General features: G+C 37.7%; 1 protein-coding gene across 5 annotated transcripts in view; it reads left to right on the top strand.

Moving 5' to 3' along the window:
• The window catches only part of HTR1F (5-hydroxytryptamine receptor 1F), a 169,260-nt gene that overhangs the window by 46,396 nt on the left and 110,595 nt on the right, over positions 1 to 12,269 (top strand). For all 5 annotated transcript variants that reach the window (XR_010473058.1, XM_005511428.3, XM_065065028.1 and 2 more), the window contains exon 2: positions 7,454 to 7,565. The gene's annotated coding sequence lies outside the window, so the exon portion shown is untranslated. The remainder of the gene's footprint in view (positions 1 to 7,453; positions 7,566 to 12,269) is intronic.

The raw sequence follows: 12,269 nt of genomic DNA on the forward strand, positions 1-12,269 counted from the left end.
AAACACATTAATAAGAAAATGCCCTTTGTACAGAAAGTTAAAAAGTGATTTATCACTGAATATAACAACAATGTGCTTGAGATATAAGGTCAGCCAGACTGCTGGCTATTTCTTCTAAGCTGCTGCAGCTTTTGTGTATGGCTTTAGATTGGAATCCTGAAATGAAATGTAATTTAACTGAATGGAGAGCAATCCTTTGACTGCCTGTCACCATTACATAAATCTGTTTCAAAAGGTACCTCTGAAAGTGGTACCTTTTGAGCTGTATTCATTAGAGCCCCACAAACACCAGTCGATTTTGAAAATATCAAGTAGAAGTTGAGATTCTTTGATTACCCAAATCTTATCTTCCTTTTACAAATGGCACTTGCCCTTACATATATCCATTTTCTGTTTAAGCTGTATGAGTTGCAGAGGTGACTCTTTACGGTACATTCTTGCACCTTTGAGGAAACTCTGGTGAGAAATTGCTTTGGCTGCAGAAGAGTTTTCACTCTGGTGACATCCTGCTGGAGTACTCCTCCCTGGCAGGAGCTCTCAATATTTGCTCCAATGCCACCCCAGCATTGCCGAAAAATAGAACCAACATTCATTGAAATATTTCATGCCTGGGCCGGCTGAAGCCATTTTTCTTCAAAAAATTCTTACAAAGAAAGCAATCCAAAGCAGTGAAAGATAATAGAAATGCTTCCCAAGACCACTAATGCTAGGTCTACAGGCTATTTGCCTCCTCTGGAAGAAAAATATAATCAGTGCCTTTAGTGGGCACCAGCTATATCCATTGCCATTTTTATGGCACACACAGGAATTCTTCCCCAAAGGCTATTCAGAGACCCGCACCTCTGTCGGGGAAAAAAGGAGTTATATAAACTGAGTAGGTTTCTGTAAATCGTCATGGTGTCCAGTACACCAAACTCTCAGAGTAAAGATGAACAAACAGAAAAGTTGTCTGTCTCCAAATCAGTTGCCAATAGAGTTTGCAGCAGGATTTCCTTTCTTTTTTTGATGAATTTTGTCTGTATTAAGCCCTGAATTACCAAAAGCTATAAATGAAAACAGTGTCACCATTTCGGGAAACTTTGAGCGATATGATTGCTTTGGTAAAATAATATTATATAGGACTAAAATCCTGCGTACTTTAAAGAGACATCATTTGATATGTAAGACATTGCTCTGTGAGAAAAACAACATATTTAGTCTACCTGTTATCAATACATCAGTCAGGAAGAGACATATATATTTTAAAATCCTAGGCCCTGTCTTCTGTTAATCCCTGCTTTTCCTCATTGGAAATGTGTGATTAAATCACAAATTTTGTATTCAGATCACAAAAAAAAAAAAAAAAAAAGTCATTTTAGTAATACAGCTTTCACAGCAAGATACTGGTGTACAAAGGGCCAAGAACCAGGGCCGAGAACCAGCATCTTACATCAACAAGTATTTTTAACGCAACTGAAACTGTTATTTTTCCTTAAATTCTCATGAAACTGTGGCATTTAGTTCTTTCCTTAAGGACACCAAATATTGTTTTCCAAATGACTTAGAAAAAATGTTCTCATCCCCCAAAATGAAAGCCCAAAATTTTGCATGTGAGGGACAGACAGGCATGTGGAATGCTGGTTATGGTTTGTTGATAGCTTTGACAAGGAGGTGGTATTACTGCATATTTCCTTTTCTTTATTAATTAAAAATAATTATTCCTCCTTAAAAATTAAGTTCAAGCTCTTTTTCAGCCTTAATCAAGAAATTGTCCTTTTCAGTTTCCCGATCTATCAAAGTTTGACAGACAAGTTCTGAAAATTGTAACAAAACTCTGCGGTTTCATTAGATGTCTGAGGATAATTAAATTTCCTCTGGCTCAGTTTTGCCATTTTTTCTGAAACTGCTGAATCACTTTTCCACCTTGTTGCAAGGCCTGAAGAAAGTACACTTTGAAAGCAAAGAACATTTTTCTAAAAGCAGATGAAGGGTCATTCATGTTAACTTCTTTCCTCTAGTTATGCAATTTACTGAGGAACGATCCATGCAGAGAAGAGTAAAGGAGATTTGACTGCTTTGCCTTTCTTATTTTGTCTTATCACCTTAAAATTCAACCCATCAAAGAAGTCTGGGCTAGTATAAATTGCCCTTTCAAGTAGTTCATGCCTCACATGGGCGCTTTTAGGTTCTTTATGATATTACATTTATTTTCATGAGAGATAGTCATCTCGCTCATGGTTCATCAATGCCTGGGACCCTACATTGCTGTAAACATGTATCTATTATTTTGATTTGTGTTTCATAATTGAGTTGTGCTGAAGCAAAAGATGGGGAAATGCATGCTGACATGATTTTGTTCTATTGCTACTTAAGTCACTTAATTCCTTAAGCTTATTAGTCAAATTGCAACCCATTGTTGACATTAAGTAATAGTAATGTTTGCAGATGGTTAGGGTCTGTGTACATTACCATTACTATTTCAACAATCACCAGAAGCACTTGTATGGTGTATGTGAGGATACAATTACAGTGCTCAGAAGTTTACAGTCTAGTAGAAACAACAAAATAATTCCACAACTGCAATCTGGCACTTTTTAGAACTTAGAAGTGATTCCTGTTTGCATCTCTTCCTTCTCTTGTGCTTTCATGAATCAACTAACTGCATTTAGTCCTCATGGTAGAAGTGGATCTTTAGGAACAATGTATAACAGAGAAATCAGTCTTTCAGCAGAAAAGCTAGTCTTTCATCATGTTCAACAAAAAACAATTTTCCCTTCCCATAAGATGAGGACAGATGTGGAAGCCAGGGTAAATTCCTGGAGCAGCAGAGGTAGAAGAAAAGCATCCATCCAATCTGAGCAAGACAGGTGAGGCAACCTCATCTTTCTGCTGCTCCTGCCCATCCCTGCTTCAAATCCTCATCTGCAATTAGTGATGACATGTTCTAATCCTCTTCAGAAAAGCTATCAGAGGATTGCAGCTTCGTATGGGAAATACCAGGGAAAGAAAACCTCAGATCGAAAATCCTTCTTTCTTACAAAAGCATTAAATATGAAAGAAGGAACAGGCTTCATAGGCTGCACAGGAAGGTTTCTTTAGAACTAAATAAATTCATAAAAAAAAAAAAAAAAAAAAAAACTGGGCTTTCGATTTATTCCTGTTCCCTGGTGGGATTGAGATCTTGTTCAAGGGTGCAATTTATGCCTGCAACATTAATTTCATACAGAAGTACTCATACTTGTGAGTAGATATTATCCTCTTTAGATAATAAAAGAAATAATGATAATAATCAGATACGTTTCTAGAATAGAATGGTAGCTTAAAAACCGTCAACAAAAATTACTCACTGAGACAATCCTACATATTTAACCCTTCACTTACCATTCATTTCCATTTTTGCTGCCACCTTCTTCACCATTAGATGGCAAAGATTTATTTTAATTTCATGGCAATAAACATTTGAATTGAATCATTTACTTATAAACAGATGATATTATGTAACGCTGCATCCTCAGCTTCAAGCTCAGAAATATTTCATGTGATCAGATAAATTATCTTTTTTATAACTATTATTATGCTTATGCAAAGTAAATACATTTTTAACATTCTTTTTCTTTAATTTGCAGCAGGGAGTTTTTGACATTTGAGCATAGGCTCTTCCTTCGTATTTTATGTATTTGCCCTCTGGTCATTGTCAACCCCTGCAGTCAGAATAATGAATTCTTCTTTATTGTACTGTCAGTGTGCTGTCACTATTGTGGAATTTTTCTTCTCCTGGAAGGTTGTTTTGTAAGTTATTTTTGAAAAGATATACTACACATGTGTTCAGGATTTATAGGGCTGTACTGATCCAGTATTTTCTGGCACATCCAGTGCAGCCACTGTAAATCTAAAGAAAAAGGAGAATTCTCATCCAACTATGGACATCAATCCATTCTAGGAAATATTATCCACTTCTAACTCCTTGCCCCTTTTATACAGGAAACACAAACTCAACTCAAGATCACAGATTGATTTCTGTTTGTCTTTGCACTTAGGCTGTCATTTTCTATATGTCTCCTCCAGTTACTGCTGGTTTTTGAGAGGACAAAAATTTGTCTGTGATTCTGAACCTGGGTCTCTGCATGATAGCAAATGGTGCTGCCAGTCGAGCTTCTAAAACAGCTGTCAGAGTCATGTAAAGCTGGTTTGTTTTTGTTTTTTTTTTCCATAATTATCTTAGCAAAAGATACCATTTAAAAAGGTCTTATATAGCATCCTCCACACAGTAAGAAATTCACTTTTAGGCTTGTCATGGAATTATCACAGATGCTATTTTTAACCACAAAAAAGCTTGCCTTTATATTCCACACATTTCACAAGACTTTTTCACAAAACCAAAGCCCTCATAATATCAATGTTTTTGCTAGGAAATGAGGGCTGAAATGGATAGTTCTGCTTTTTGGTTACTGGCAGACTTCACATAATAAATATTCAGACTTGAAGCAGGAAAACTCTGAGTCTTGAGAACCAAAGGAAGCAATAAATATGTTCCAGAGATTGAGGCAGGTCCAGTTGTTGCCACACATAAACCGAGATTTTTGGGATTTTGAGCAGATGTGAAATGATTTTTATTGGATAAAAAGAGGTTTGTTTATGTTTAGAAATATTTTGTCCTCATATGTGCAAGACAACCCTGTTCATCTGTTAAAAGCTTGACTTCTGTTTATTAAACAAAACAGTGAGCTCACAGGATTTCAGGCAATTTCCTATTGTTTACCTGGCGATGTCCTGCCATAACAAAAATTACCCTGATTGTAAATTACTAACCAATGGTTACAAAAACACTTATTTCTGCAGTTTTGTAGTATCTTCTTCTCCATTCTCAGTTTATAGGTATTATTATTCTAAAAACAGCCTCAGTTCCTGATCGAACATTACTTATTTGTTTTTTTCAGATGTTCTTAGAAAGCTAAAATAAAGCATAATTCCATATTAAATGTATCTGTTGGCTATGTAGGATTCTCCTTGGAGAAGTCTGTTCAGTTCCTATACTGAACCTCTAAGGTCCAGGGTACCTGCATTTTAATTAAAGTGAAAATAATGGGAGGTAAAACCTCTATGTCTATATTGCAATATCATCGACAAGGAATCCCAAGAGCTTGTAGGCAGCTTGCAAATCTGCCTGTGCAGGAATGCCTGGCAGCACCCCAAACTAGGAAACAAGGTGCAAATAGTGATCTAAGCACACAGGTGGCATCCCGGTTCCCTTCAGAGGACATTCTCTCTCCATTTCGACAAGAATAAAGCAATTGCATGGTGTACCAATGGGGAAATTCTTGACTACATAAGCACACACATTTCAGAAATAATTCTTGGTGGCATTAAAGGATGAGGAGAGAAAAAGGGAGAACAATTAGGAAGGACCTGAGTGCAAAGAGCCAGCTGTTTGCAAACACAGTTGAGATAATAAGGATGAAAATATGAAGATGCAGAAGCTGGAAGGAAAGGAAGATGGGAAAAGGATAGACTGTAGAGGGAAGGCATGTACAAAAAAGACCTGGAGTTTGACAAGAAAAAGAAGCCTCTTAATTTTCTAGAAAAGCCAAAAAAAAAACCTGAGGTGTGTAGGTGCTACCTAGGCATTCTGATACCTATAATTTCTTACCTTGGAATGAAACACAGCATACAAGATCTCAAACAGGAACTAAGGCCAGCTTCCCCTCCCTCCACCCTTTTAGACAGAAATCCTTTTGAGTATTTTCAGATCACCCTAAAATTATCCCAGCTCTCATGCACTTTTGCATTCTCATACAGAGCATAGTTTTGTCACAGCTGATGGAGTGTGTTGAGGGAAGAGGATGCAGACAGTGGTTACACTAACAACTTCCAAGCAAAACCAGGCAAGAAGGTTACTCTACTTCTGCCTTGACCAGTTGTTGCTGATCATCTGTTGGATGCTTAACGAGACACAGCTATGTACATTATTACCCATGTCTTGAGTGCTACATATTCCTTTAGTAGGTCGTACTGACCACTCTGCTTTCTGTCCTTCCTGGCCTTGCCAAGAGACAGAGAAATTTGCATTGCAAAAGAGGGGAGGGAAAGAGAAAGAGCATGAGCACTTGTTTTACTATTTAAACTCTGTTATTGCTGCCAGTAAGTTAGACTTTGAAGGTTAATGTTCTGTATTAAGCAGGAGACTAATTTTTGAAAAAATGTACAAAGTAGGTACAAAAGTACCAACAGCTTTTACTTTTTCATGTTTTTTCAATACCTACAGGACTGATGTTATAATTCATGATTTGCTGGGTGCCTTTCTGGCAGGGAGGCCATTGCTATGACTCACCAGGCCATTGCCCTTTCTCTAGCACTAATGAAACCCAGACTTCATAAAGTTTCACTGACAACCTCGAGAAACCATGTCACTGACTACCCTATCCTAGGCCATAGTGTCATGTAGATGGTATAACAAACAGGTCTGTAACTTTCTTCAAAACCTGCCCCAGACAGTTTTGAGCTAATCTGGTACAAAGTCTAAGTCAAATGTTACTAGAATTATATTCTGGGTAAATTACCACGTTATTCAATAATATGTAAAAGATTATTAGTTTTTATCCTTCTTTTTTTTTTTAAGGAAATCAATGATCTTTCCTGATTTTTTTTGTCATTTTGTCTTTCTTTTGTTCATTTTTATTACTGCCTGATCTTCTGCTTTGAACGGCCTTTGATATCTGATTTTCTACATTTTAAGCATGGTAGCCATTTAAATAATACGTATTTGAAATTATATCAGCCTATTATTGGTAGAATGTTGTAATTTTGCTTTTCACAGTGCATACTTTTTTGCAGTATATTTCCTTCTAGGCATTTGTTTACTTTGAGATACTGCTAAATGCAGGGCAGGGGGGAGGGAATCTTTAACATTTTGATAAGAAAAAAATGCCTTGCAGTTCAAATATCACATACTCTGACACATTCATGTCTTTAGCTTAATAACATGAGGCCTAATGCTGCAAGATGCCAAGTACTGTGGTCTCCCACTGCAGTCAATAGGAGTTGACTACTAGCACCTCAGATGCAGTCAGGTGCTAACAGTACATGATAAACTAATCTTGCTGGCTTGGCTGCACAGCCCAGACTTCCTCCTACTTTTACTGACCATGGATCTCCAGAAAAGTTCAGGTCAGTTTTTTCAATTTCTTGAGTTCCTCAAGTGCAGCAAATTTCTAGAGTGTCTAAATCCTGCAGGGTTTTGCTGGTCATCAGCTTGTTATAAATTCTATCAGACATTACCAGCTATGCTCTTAGATAAACTCTGTAGGGTTTTTCCTGACACTGGCCCCTAAGCTTTTAAAGAATCATCCCTGGCTGGCTGAAGAAATCCCACAAATTACAGTTTGGGTCTTCTGAAAGATTTTTTCCTTCCCCTGACATAGGTATCTTTCATTGTCACTTACAGAGTCTATAATGATGACTTTTTGCTTTCTTACAGGTTTTTGGCAGTATTCAGTGTTAAGGGTGATTTAATTCCTACTTCCAGTCCAATCCCCAGGCTTCCTGGCACAGAGGTAGCTTTTCCAAGCCTATCCCAAACACAGGAGATGGTGAGTTGCTTTCTACCCTCATACACTGAGACATACACTATATATGCATTTGTGAAGGATATACCAAATTTAAAGATGATCACATTCATCTAGTTGGGTCTACCATAGTGGCTCTGCAAAGCACATTGAATAGAGAGTTTTACTGAGCTCTGCAAGACTGACCTTACTGTAAAGCAGTGCAAGAGGAGAGAAAAGTCTACACTGTGAAAAGCCTAGAGTAACAAAGGAGGCAAATGTAGCCAGGTAAGGGCTGACCTACAGGGTTATTGCAGGCTTAACCAAGCAACCTCAGTGCACACAGTACAATGGAAAAAAAACTGCAGACCTGGCAGGGAGAATATGTCAAAAAGGATAATTGCTTTGAGGAAAGCCTTGAGAAAAGGAGTGTCAATGGAGGGACGCCTGAATAAATGAAGAATGTCCAGCACAGTCTGTGAAGTCCAGGTGCTGCAGGAGAAGCTCGGTCTGCAGTCCTAGATCTGATCGACCTTCTCCATGGCCTTGGACATTTAAACACTCAACATCCACTTCAACTGAGGGGAAAAAAACAGCGGTGGCAATATAATGCTTCATTTCACAGATATATTTTAGAGACTTAACCTTTGTAAGACACTTTGAAGATGAAAAGCACAGTAGCACTCATTACTTTGCTTAACAAAATTCCTCTGTGCCTAGCTGAACCAAAAATCTTTTGATGTTAGCTCATCACAAAGATATTTTGTAAGAAGATTTTTCTCGCTTTTGTGTCAGCCTTTGGTCATTTCATGTCACTGCATGCTTGTTTTTATTTCTGTTTTTACTATGTGCAGTTTTGCAAGGAAGTTACTTTTCCCACAGCACGTAACTATAGACTTTTAACAACAACAAAGATAAAATCTCAAATCCTTGTTTCTCGTACTGATTTGAATACAACAGCTTAATGATAACATTTCATAAGGTGCTTAAAACTGTCTTGAATATTTAAAAACTGAAGGGTAAAACTTCCTCCAATTGTATCAGGAGAAAAAATTGTCATTTAATATTGAGACATCTGGATAATAAAGTAGCAAGAAGTAAATTAAAATCTTCAGCAGTGAATTGCCTGAGCAAATGCAGATGAAGTATGATTGTTCATAAGCAGACCTGAGAATTGTGCCACCATTCAACATCCAAAGACATTCTTTCCGGGGTATGTAATCTCTTCGCTTTTTCTGCTAGAGAAACAGACCCCCAAGGCTGATGATTTCACATGTTCAGTGCTCCTTACCCTGACTGATCTCCACACAAGTTCGGAGTCCTAGTATCTCAGGATTGACCTTAGGGGTGACCTTATTAATGTTTATAAATATGTAAAGGGTGAGTGCCATGAGGATGGAGCCAGGCTCTTCTCGGTGGCAAACAATGATAGGACAAGGGGTAGTGGGATCAAGCTGGAACACAAGAGGTTCCACTTAAATTTGATAAGAAACTTCTTCTCAGTAAGGGTGCCAGAGCACTGGAACAGGCTGCCCAGGGAGGTTGTGGAGTCTCCTACTCTGGAGACATTCAAGACCCGCCTGGACATGTTCCTGTGCGACCTCACCTAGGCGTTCCTGCTCCAGCAGGGGGATTGGACTAGATGATCTTTTGAGGTCCCTTCCAATCCCAAACATACTGTGATACTGTGATTGTGTCCACACTCTGGTAGTCTGAAAGATCCAGCAAAGGTGTGCTTTAAAATTCTTACACTGAGAGAGGTAAGGACAAGGCTGCTGTGCTTGTAATAACAGAACAATTAAAAAGTGTCACTGGGTAACTGCAAAACTGATGAAAATAAAGTCATCTAAGTGTTTCATGGTAATCTTAATGAAACATATAGATTTTAGTGAAAGATAGTTCAGACTATAGGCCAGTTTCAGCCTTTACAAGCCTTCCCTGCTGCCATGAACACCACATACAGAAAGGCAGACAAAGTTCACAAACTTGTATGATTTTATATTTTTGAGTTGGATTTTACCTTTGCCAGGAATTCCTCCATCTGCTAAATCAGAGGATGAATGAAGCAGGTCCTGGAAGTGTACACTGAATGAGAGCTCTTCTGATCTGTGATCTCACCCCGTTGCTGCCTAATTAGCTTCTAAAAAGGGGATCAAAGAATGCATCATGAGAAATCCATTGTGTATCTGTAATGAAACTCATGTAGCAAGGTAGAATAACTGCCAAGGTTTCAGGAAAACAGCAAGGGAGATGAATTCTTTGTCTCTAATGATTTTTAGCCTGTGAGTTGTGTGCTAGACTGCACGCAATGCATGCTCAGGTCCATACTGGGTTTAGCTATGAAAGTCAGCAGCATCTGAACCAACTGCAGGTAGGGGGTTAGTGCATCTCAACACAGCTGTGCCCATCATACAGAAAAGGATGAGTTTTATATTCTATCTGGGAAGTTCAGTGGATTCAGGTGTGGGGAATGTTTGGTTTGAAAGCTTCTCTTTGCTTTTCTCTTTCCATTTTTAAAACCTACTTTCTCTCTTACTATTTATTGTTTGTATCTAGTACAAGAGAAACTTTAGCTGTTCATTAATTCTACTATAATACCCGAGATGTCTTTATAGAGTTAAATTACCTGGTAAGAGAAAATGGAAGGGAAGTGTAAAAAGGGCTTTATTTCTTTTTTCTTTTTTTTTTTTTTTTTTTTTTTTTTTTTTTGTGGAAAAGGGTTTGCTGGCTACATGCTGGTTTCCAAAAGACAATGACAGGCTGCCATCTTAAAGAAAACAGGTCTTGACAGCACAATTTAGTGCACCAAACATTTTGTGTCATATAAAGCATTTTCACACCAGCTGTGCTCCAGCAGCAAAAGGTTGCTCTGGCCCAGACAAAACCTTTTGTCTTTGCATAGTCACAAGAGTCAATGGAGCCAGATATCAGAATTATAAATCTTGTCTCTGGCTGGATGTATGCAGCTTCTCCTATAAACACTCCATGCATTCCTGACTTCTCACAGCCTGTCAAGAGCAGCAGCACAGCTCAGCAGACAGGCAGGGATGCAGAAAAGTATAAGACAGGTGCTACTATTACATTAGTGCCACTTTTTCTTGACTTACTGGGTTGACTGACTGAAGAAAAGAAATAACATAAGCAAAGGAGGAAAAAGGAATGCAATTGCAAGGCGACTGTGTCTCAGCACTTGCTGTGTGAGTTCTTTATATTCTGGGGAAGGTAAAAATATTTTAATAACAAAAACAGTACCTTTTCAGATATTTCTTTAAAAAACAGCTTTATGAAGGCAACTTATTTCTAAGATATATAAATATATATAGGTAACACATACACTATCTGCAAATTAAATAGAGACCAGGAGGAGAATTAGAAGGCAGAGTATCTTGATTACATTAAATTGCCTTCTTCAAGCTGTAGTGTTTGTCATTATTAAATAATTGTATGTTTCTTAGTATTGGAAGAGGGGAAATCATTAATCCTAATACTTACTTAAGTAAAATGAAAATTTATTCTTTATAGCACTATCAGACCCAGTGTTTGTGTTAGTAAAATCCCATATACCTATGGCAATGTAAAAGTAACTGAGTTGCCATAATTTTTTCTGATTTCTCAGAATTTTAGAAAACAGTAAGTTCTCTAAGAAGAGTAAAATAACCTCTCCCATGTAGTCTCTGCTTTCAGTATTGTCAAATTTGGGGCTCTATACTTTCATCATTACCACAGTTTCATGGATTTTTCTTACTTTAATGAATTTCTGTGCCCAAGCACATAGCTATTTTCTTGGCTATCTTGTTTCATTATTCTGATGGAAGCAGTCTTTTAATTTAAAACATCATTATTATTATTATTAACAGTAATGCATGAAAGTCTTATCTGAAAGATACATTGTTTTGGCAACAGATGCAAATCAAAATGCAGCTGTCTTGATACTCAATTATATATTTTAATGGAAGACTTTGAGTAAAGCTTAAGCATGAAGGATAAAAGTACTTGTCAGCATTTATCATTTAAATTACCAGCATATTTATAGGCTATTTATATATTTCTTATACCTCAATCAGGTCAAGACTGAAGCTAGTTCAATGGGCAGCAGTTAGCTGTGAAGTTTCTGTCCTTGGAAGACATTGCCACAGCAGTATTCCAAAAGGACAAGCTATTCTGGCATCTTTTCTCCAATGCATTAAGCACTAGTGTCTTTCAACATCAGTCAGGCTTATATTATGCCACTTCCTCTGTTATAATCCACGTAAATATTCACCATCTATTTGTCTTTGAATGTACTCCAAATCTTTTTTTTACTCTGTGATCTTACACGGTACTCAACACAAGTTGAGTTAAGGTTGGTCCATAAGAAGGCATGCTAAATAAATGCCTTCACTGGGACATACATCAGACACCAAGCTGTCCAAATTATGATTGCTTTTACTTTTAGTTTTGGATCTTGCAGGGTTTTTTTTCCTCAGCTCAATCCAATGCAACTGACTATAGTTTACTGAAAATCCTAGGTGTATCGAATAGCGGTTAGAGCATCCTGAAACCTCATGCTGACCAACAAACTCACATGATAAAATTTTGTCTGTACATCAGCTGAAAACATGCCATGGAGTTGAACCCCTGCAGTGCTCCATGTAACTCAGCCCTTGGCTCTTCAGAGCTCATATGTTCTTTACTGCTCAGTCTCCTGGCAGCCACCTCGATCTAGAGACCTTTGCAATGCCACGGAGTATGCAGTGATCTCTGTAAGGC

Source organism: Columba livia, chromosome 1 (assembly GCF_036013475.1).
Source record: "Columba livia isolate bColLiv1 breed racing homer chromosome 1, bColLiv1.pat.W.v2, whole genome shotgun sequence".
Taxonomy (NCBI): Eukaryota; Metazoa; Chordata; class Aves; order Columbiformes; family Columbidae; genus Columba; species Columba livia.